The 9628-nt window shown below is 38.1% G+C and overlaps 1 pseudogene; it reads right to left on the bottom strand.

Annotated features, from left to right (window-relative positions):
* Positions 1–1248: 1248 nt before the first annotated feature.
* LOC102430889 lies at positions 1249–1462 on the bottom strand (annotated as a pseudogene).
* Positions 1463–9628: the final 8166 nt, after the last annotated feature.

Consider the following 9628-nt stretch of genomic DNA (forward strand, 5'->3'; position numbering starts at 1 on the left):
TGATTAATGACTGAGCATTTTTTCATGTCTCTGCCCATCTGTAAGCCCCCCTCTAGAGAAGCCCTATTTAGGTCTTTTGCCCACTTTTTTAAAAAAATACATTTTTATTGATTTTTCAGAGAGGAAGGGAGAAGGAGGGGGAGAGAGAGAGAGAGAGAGAGAGAGAGAGAGAGAGAGAGAGAGAGAGAGAAACATCATTGATGAGAGAGAATCATGGATTAGCTGCATTCTGCATGCCCCCCTAGTGGGGGATCGAGGCCCCCGACCCAGGCATGTGCCCTTGACCAGAATCGAACCTGGGACCCTTCGGTCTGCAGGCCAACGCTCTATCCACTGAGCCAAACTGGCCAGGGCTCACTTTTTTATAGAAACGAAATGTTACAATTTATTCCATCTTCATGATTACAGATATTATAGAGAAGGGTGGGTAAACAAGGCAAATAAAGCAAATTCCTTTCTCCCCTAACCAGATACAGTATTTTGGCATTTTCAGGATATACAGGTTGACTTAATTCATTGACTTATGTTGAAAGCTGGCCATAGCAGCAAACCTTTGCAATTTAGGATCTTCCTCCATAGCATACTCCAAGGATCTTAATGACTGAACTACACTATGAACTCTGAAATGGTATTCGCTCTAACATTCTTGAAGCTTTCACATCTTAATCTGGGATCTGACACCTTTTGTTTAGGCAGGGAATTGTTAAAACTTCCTCTTGGCTAACCCAGTTCACCATTGAGCAATCTTAACAGTTAAGTTACTATATAAAAATAAAACTGCTCCTAAGCATTGATTGAAACAGTCATGCTGGGATCCCTTTTCAGAGCATTAGCTCCCTGAGAGAAAAGAGGTCTTCACCAATTACTTCCATGAACAATGACCCCAGTACAGTATATCTAACGTCCTTTGAGGCATAACTCAATCAGTCAGGCAACCATGATTATCCTCACAAGTTTATCAGTCTTTAGATACAAGATATATTTAAAGCTGATCCTAGATGAAGTATTGCCACAATAATCCCAAGAAATCATTCAGTTTTAGCACAGCGAGTTCCTACAAGATGTCAGAGCCAGTGAGAAATCATCCCAAAGTAAAAAGTGATGGTTCATCATCTTTTACAAATGAGAGAAAAACATCTACAAGGAAAATACATCCTCATGAAATTAATGGCTATCTTCAGAGCCTTGACAAACCAGAGGCCTCAATTTCCTGATTTGAGGAGTCTGTTTTCAAGGTGACTGTCAAGGTCAAGAAGAGCTTTCAGGCTTTTCTCTGCCATGGCCCATGAACTCCAGTCCTTCCATGGGAATCTCCTTCTCCTTTTTTACTTCCTGGCCACACTAGGTCAGTGCACAGGACCCCAGAGCTGTCCCCCTTGAGGAACTTCTTGGAAAACCAGCAATTAAAACACTGATCGTACTCGAACTTCATTTTGGTGCCTCCCTCCCCTATGCTGTTCATCCCTTTGCCCACTTTTAAATTGGATTGTCTTCCTTTTGTTGAGTTCTATGAGTGCTTTACATATTTTAGATATTGACCTTTTATCAGATGTATCATTGCCAAATATGTTCTCCCATACAGTGGGCTCCCTTTTCATTTTGCTGATAATTTCTTTTGCTATGCAGAAGCTTTTTATTTTTATGTAGGTCCCATTTGTTTTCTCCTTAGTTTCCCTTGCCCTAAAAGATGTAGCCACAAAGAGATTGCTATGAGAGATGTCTGAGGTTATGCAACCTATGGTTTCTTCTAGTATTTTTATGGTTTCCTGTCGTACATTTAAGTCCTTTATCCATTTTGAGTTTATTTTTGTGTATGGTGTAAGTTGGTGGTCTAGTTTCATTTTTTTTGCATGTATCTGTCCAATTTTCCCAACACTACTTATTGAAGAGACAATCTTGGCTCCATTTTATGTTCTTGCCTCCATTGTCAAATATTAATTGAGCATAATGGCCTGGGCCAATTTCTGGGTTCTGTGTGCTGTTCCGCTGGTCTACATGCCTGTTCGTGTGCCAGTACCAGGCTGTGTTGATTACAATGGTTTTGTAGTATAACTTGTTATCTGGGATTGTGATCCCTCCAACTTTGTTCCTCTTTCTCAAGATTGTTGTGATTATTCTGGGTCTTTTTTGGTTCTATGAAAATTTTTGAAGTATTTGTTTCAGATCTGTGAAATATGCTGTTGGTGTTTTAATGGGGAGTGCATTGAATCTATAGATTGCTTTGAGTAGTATGGATATTTTAATGATGTTATTTTCATCAATCTATGAACATGGTATTTTTTCACTTGTTTATATCTTCCTCTATCTCTTTTTTTCATTGTCCTATAGTTTTCTGAGTACAAGTGTAGAGGGCCGCCTGGGAGGCACCTAGGCATTTTCTTATAATTATTGTCAGCTGAACTCCGAGCATAGGCAGAGCCACGCCCTGGGAACATGCTTCCCCAATAAGGCTGGACATGTTAATCAGGCAGGGGCGGAACTAGATATGTAAATCTAGGCCTTTAAAATAAACCTGCTGTGTGGCTCAGGCCGCTTTGCCGCCTCTCCATCAGAGAGGATGGCGCCCACCTGGCCCCAGCTTAAAATCTATTTCTGCATCTCGTTTTTTCTTTAATTTCTTAATCCCCAGCTCCTCCGCTCAAGAACCTGTCGTTTTCCCGTGCGGGTCGCTTCATTGTCCTATAGTTTTCTGAGTACAAGTATTTTACCTCCTCAGTTAAGTTTATTCCAAAGTATCTTAATTTTTTTGTTACAATGGTAAATGGGATTGATTGTTTAGTTTCTCTTTCTGAGAGCTCATTATTTGTGTACAAAAATTCCATCGATTTCTGGGTGTTAATTTTATATCCTGCTACATTGCCGAATTCATTTATTAAATATAGTAGTGTTTTGGTGAAGTCTTTAGGATTTTCTATGTACAATATCATGTCATCTGCAAATAATGACAGTTTTACTTCCTCCTTTCCAATTTGGATGCCTTTATTTCTTCTTGTCTGATCACTGTGGCTAGGACTTCCAGTACTATATTGAATAGGAGTGGTAAAAGTGGACATTCCTGTCTTATTCCTGTTCTTAGGGGAAATGGTTTTAATTTTTGCCCATTGAGTATAATGTTGGCTGTAGGTTTGTCATATATAGCCTTTATTATGTTGAGATTTGATCCCTCTATTCCCATTTTTTCTGAGATTTTTCATCAAAAATGGTTGGATTTTTGTCAAATGCTTTTTCTGCATCTATTGATATGATCATGTGATTTTTATTTTTCAATTTGTTTATGTGATGAATCACATTTACTGATTTGTGAATATTGTACCAGTCTTGCATCCCTGGAATAAATCTCACTAGGTAATGGTGTAAGATCTTTTTAATATGTTGCTGAATCTAATTTGATAATATTTTGTTGAGGATTTTAGCATTTATGTTCATCAGGGATATAGGCCTATAATTCTCTTTCTTTGTAGTGTGTTTATCTTGTTTTGGAATTAGAATAATGCTGGCCTCATAAAAAGAGGTTGGAAGTGTTCCTTGCTCTTGGATTTTTGGAATAGTTTGAGGAGAATAGGTGTTAGTTCTTCTTTGAATGTTTAGTAAAACTCCCTTGTGAAGCCACCCAGACCAGGGGTTTTGTTTGCTGGGAGTTTTTTGATTACTGCTTCTATTTCATCAGTTGTTATTTGTCTATTCAGGTATTCCGATTCTTCCTGATTCAATTTTGGAAGATTGTAGTTTTTTTTAGGTATTTTTCCATTTCATCCACATTGTCCAGCTTGTTGGCATATAGTTATTCATAGTATTTTGTTCTATACCTTGCAATTAAATACATCTGACCCAGTGTGTCATTGAGAGTTACTGTTGCCTTGTTCATTGTTTGTCTAGAACAGTGGTTCTCAACCTTCCTAATGCCACAACCCTTTAATACAGTTCCTCATGTTGTGGTGATCCCAACCATAAAATTATTTTCATTGCTTCTTCATAACTGTAATTTTGCTACTGTTATGAATCATAATGTAAATATCTGATATGCAGGATGTATTTTCATTGTTACAAATTGAACATAATTAAAGCATAGTGATTAATCACAAAAACAATATGTAATTATATGTTTTCCGATGGTCTTAGGCGACCCCTGTGAAAGGGTCAGGCGACCCCCAAAGGGGTCGCGACCCACAGGTTGAGAACCACTGGTCTAGAAGATCTATCCAGTGAAGTCAGTAGGGTGTTAAAATCCCCTATTATGACTATATTGCTGTTGATCTCTCTCTTAAAGTTCTTCAGAAATATATATATTTAGGTACTCCTATATTGGGTTCATAGATGTTTATTAGGGTTATATTCTCTTGTTGGATTGATCCCTTTAGTATTATGTAGTGACTTTTATTGTCTCTTGTGATGGCCTTCATTTTGAAGTCTATTTTGTCAGGTATGATTATTGCTGCCCCAGCTTTTTTTTTTTTCATTTCCATTTGCACGGAAAACACTCATCCTGTGTGAGTCTTTTGTTCTGAGGTGGGTCTCTCATAGACAGCATATGATGGGGTCATGTTTTTGTATCCATTCAGCTACCCTATGTCTTTTGATTGGAACATTTAATCCATTTACATTTAAGGTTGTTATTGATAAGTACTTATTTATTGCCATTTTATTTTGTATGCCTATGTTTCTCTCTATATATATTTCTTCTAATTACAACAGAACAGTACCTTTAGCATTTCTTGCAGTGCTGGTTTGGTGGTGATAAACTCCTTTAGCTTTTTTTTCCCCGCTGGTGGTGATAAACTCCTTTAGCCTTTTTATTTCACTATCTATTTTAAGTAATAGTCTTGTGGGATAGAGTAGTCTTGGTTTCAGATCCTTGCTTTTCATTACCTTGAATATTTCATGCCATTCCCTTCTGGCCTGTAGACTTTCGGATGAGAAATCAGCTGACAGCCTTATGGGAGCTCCTTTGTAGGTAACGAATTGCTTTTCTCTTGCTGCCTTTTAGATTCTCTCTTGACTTTAATTTTTGGCATTTAGTAGGCATAGCAGTTAATAATGAGGATTTTTTCAATAGATGGAGTTAGACATATGTTGATATATATATGCAATTTGGTATGTATGCTATTTTGTTGTATTGACAGCAAGCTTCAAAACTTCATATGTCAAATTTGCTGAAGATGTTAACATCATAGATATTTTTATGCTTAAAAATGTTGAATTTCGTGCCAAAAAAAAGAGCATGTGCGGGAAGTTTTAATTCATTACTTTATTTTGAAGAGAAAGTTATCGTATACTTCGGGAAGTTTATGGTGAACATGCTCCATCTCAAGATACTTGTGAACACTGGTTTAAACGCTTTAAAAAGTGATGATTTCAATGTGAAAGACAAAGAATGTCCAGGTCAACCAAAAAAGTTTGAAGACTAACAATTACAAGCATTATTGGATGAAGATGCGTGTCAAACTCAAGAACAACTTGCAGAAAGATTAAACATTGCTCAGCAAACAATTTCTGATCGTTTACAAGCAATGGGAAAGATTTTAGAGGAAGGAAAATGGGTGCCACATCAACTGAATGAAAGACAAATGAAAAACCGAAGTCATTAGTAAAATGTTGCTTCAGCTGCACGAAAGAAAGTCTTTTTTGCATTGAATTGTGACTGGTGATGAAAAGTGGATTTATTTTGAGAATCCCAAATGCACAAAATCATGGGTTGATCCAGGTCAACCATCAATATCGACTGCAAGGCCAAATTGCTTCAGAAAGAAGACAATGCTCTGCGTTTGGTGGGATCAGCAAGGTGTGGTGTATTATGAGCTTCTAAAATCAGGTGAAACCAGTAATGCTGATCGCTACCGACAACAAATAATGAATTTTAACCATGCTTTGATCGTGAAATGACCAGAATGTGCCAGAAGACACGGCAAAGTAAATTGGCTTCATGATAACACACCATCACACACTTCAAAACCAGTTGAAGACACGTTAAAAGATCTTGCCTGGGAAGTATTAACCCACCCACCATATTCACCGGATCTTGCTCCTTCAGATTACCACTTATTCCGATCGATGGCACACGCACTTTCTGAGCAGCACTTCAAAACGTATGAAGAAGTGGAAAATTGGGTCTCTGAATGGTTTGCCTCAAAACAAGAAAAGTTCTATTGGGATGGTATTCACAAATTACCTGAAAGATGGGGGAAATGTGTAGCTAGCGATAAACATTATTTTGAATAAAGCACTTTTGATGTTTCTCTTGAAATTATTGTGTTTTCTTTGATTACAAAATTCGCCATTATTAGCAGGTACACCTAGTAAATTATGATATGTCTGGGTGTGGGCCTGTTTGGGTTTTTCTTGCTTGCAACTTTCTGTGCCTCTGAACTTGTATGACTTTTCCCTTTACCAGGTTAGGGAAATTTTCTGCCATTGTTTCTTCAAACACATTCTCCATCCCTTGCTCATTTTCTTCGAGCAACTCCTCTGATGCAAATATTATTACGTTTCATGATTTAGCTTCATTATGCTGTCCTCTTATTTTTTAATTGTTTTTTCTTTTTGCTTCTCTGATTGAGTGATTTTTCCTACCTGTCTTCTAATTCACTGATCCAATCCTCAGCTTTCCCTAATCTGCTTTTTATTCCTTCCAATGTGTCTTTTATTAGTGCTATGCTAAACTTCATTTCCAACTGGTCTTTTTTCATGGTTACTCTATCTTTTTCATGCTGTTGAGCATCCTTGCCATCATTATTCTGAACACTATATCTGATAAATTTCTTATCTCCATTTCATTTAGCTCTTCTGACTAATTCTCTTGTTCTTTCATTTTGAGCTTTTTTTGTCTCCCCATTTTGGCTGTTTATTTGGGTTTCTGTCTATGTATTAGGTACATCTGCTATGACTCCCAATCTCTAGTGCAGGACAATGTTAGATGCTGTTTGTGACTGGCCCTGAGTCCCCCTTTTTTTGTGTGTGTGTGTGTAGCTATCAGCAATCCTCAGCTTGTGGCTCTCTCTGCTGGGGTTTGGTGCCTTTGGAAAGGACCAAGATGTACACCCAGTCTGCTTTTACTAGCCTTGGGCCCAGAAGGAGATCAGGCAAAGACTCAAATCCTCCAGAGATCTGCCTCTGTCTGCAGTTTGATTGTTATTCAGTCTTGGTTAGCCTCAAGCTTTTGACCACATGGTAGGGCAAGAAATTTTCCAAAAGGGTGGGGCTATTGCTTCTCCTCCTCCCTCAAAGAAAAAGCTGCCTGGATGGTAGAAGTCTGTCAGAGAAAGATATCCTCTGCAGTATGAGGCAATGTCTCATCACAGGAAACCAGGGTGGCTGCCTTCTGAATTCTAACCTTAGAGCCCCCACCTTCAATTCTGTTCACACAGCTCTAGTCCATTCTGCTCCCCCACCCCACTCCCACCCCCTTTGCTGGAGCCAAAGGTGAGTGGCTGCACACGAAAATTTGTGCATTGGCTTGTTAAGAGTTTGCCTGCATTTCCAGCCATCTCACCTTGGCAGACAGCAAGCAACCCTACTGCTTTTCACAGCCAGATGTTATGCGGCACCTTTCTCAGTTCTGGTTCTCTGGGCTAGGGAGCCCAGCTTTTGGTTTAGACCCGAGTCCTCAGTGGGAATCCCCCAAGCTGAGATATCTCTTTGGACCTTCAGCTGCTGTCTATGGGAGCCCAGCCAGCCCTTCCCATCACTTCCTATCAGTCTCTATGCAGTCTCCACTTTCCATCCTTGGTTATCAGGGTTCTCTCCAGCTAGTCTTCAGTTGATTATTCAGGATGGTTTTCTGTATTTTAATTGTAATTCCAGTTTGGTCCTGGGAGCATGTCAGCTTCCACTTCTCCGCCATTTTGGTTTCTTAATGATTACTTCTTAAAGTTAGTTTTGGGCCCCATTACTCAATTATTGATAAATAAAATAACAAACCTTCCAGACCATTCTCTTCTTGATACTTGTCTTTCTGGCTGAATAGACTATGCCTGCTGATAGGAGGTTTGTTTATTTGCTCATTCATTTAACAAATATTTGTGCATATTTTATTATGTGCTAGGCAAGTTGCTAGGTGTTGAAATATAAAGGTAAAATAATATGTTTAATGAATAAATAAACTGATGACTAAATAAATAAATAGTCATTCATTTATTTAGTGGATAAATAAATCCATACAATGGGTTATTGTTCAGGGATAAAAATAAATGAGCTATCAAGCTATACTAAGACTTAGAAGAAGCTTAAATGCATATTAATAAGTGAAAGAAGTGAATCTGAAAGAGCCACATACTATATGATTCCAACTACATGGCTTTCTAGAAAAGGCAAAACTGTGGAGACAGTAAAAAGATTATTAGTTGCTAAGGTTTGGAGGAGGGAAGTATAAATAGGCTGAGCATAGATGATTTCTATGGCAGTGAAACTACTCTGTATGATACTATAATGATAGATACATGTCGTTATAGGTTTGTCCAAGCCCATAGAATGTACACACCAAGAATGAACCCTAAGGTAAACTATGGACTTTCAGTGATTATGATGTGTCAAAAACTTCTGGTTCAGGTTTTCCTAATGGAGCAAGGCTATAAGAGAAATTTTTGTACCTTGTCAATTTTGCTGTGAACCTAAAATTGCTCTAACAAACTAAAGTCTTTTAAAAAAAGACATTGATCTTGCTATCAAAGATCTTAGAGTCGAGGGAGCAGACAGCTAAACAAACAAAAGTAATGCCGTGTGGTCTTTGCTCTAAGGGTGGTATTTTAATGTTGTAGGATCACTGGGAAGAGCCCTAAGTTTCCCTGTAATTTATATGTCTCCTGAAAGGCCCTGGATTGTTAAAGCTGCTGTGGGAAGAGCCGTGTCCTGGGAGGCTGAAAAAGTTTATGTTTTAGTCCTGGCTGGGACTCTCACTTGCCACAAACTTTTCTGATAAATTACATTACCTCCTTGATCTCAGTTTACTTATCTCTGAATTGACACTATTGTTCTCGACAATCTGTGAGGGTCTTTCTAGTATCACCATGAAATTGACAATTTCCGTTTCAATGCAAAGTTCTTTTTTTTATTGTTGTAGAAATAGATAACATTTACCATCTTAGCTATTTTTAAGTGTACAGTTCAGTGGCATTAAATACATTCACATTGTTGTGCAATCATACCACCATCCATCTCCAGAAAGATTTCATCATCCCAAACTCCCATTAAACAGTAATTCCCCATTCCCTAACCATCATTTTCTATCTCTAGGAATTTCACTATTCCAGATATCATATATAAGCAGAGTCATATAGTATTTGTCCTTTGTTACTGGTTTATTTCACTTTGCATAATGTCTTCAAGGTTCATAGATGTATCATGTGTCAGAATTTTCTTTCTTTTGAAGACTGAATAACATTCCATTGTATGTATATTGCAATGATCTTCTGAAGTGTCTGTTTCTGACTCCACCAACTGAACAATGGGGAAGAGATCCTGGCAGAGCAAACTTGCTCCTTTTCTTCTCTCTGGTTCTGGGACAGGGAGGTCAGACCTAGGTATTCACAGGGCCCTGCTGAAAAGTTTATATTTATCATTTAATTCTGTCACAAGATGTCTTTAGCGCCTGCCAATGGATATCATCTTTGGTTCTTCTTGTTTCTTGAGCAGAAGT

Source organism: Myotis lucifugus, unplaced genomic scaffold (genome assembly GCF_000147115.1).
Source record: "Myotis lucifugus unplaced genomic scaffold, Myoluc2.0 scaffold_7, whole genome shotgun sequence".
Lineage (NCBI taxonomy): Eukaryota > Metazoa > Chordata > Mammalia > Chiroptera > Vespertilionidae > Myotis > Myotis lucifugus.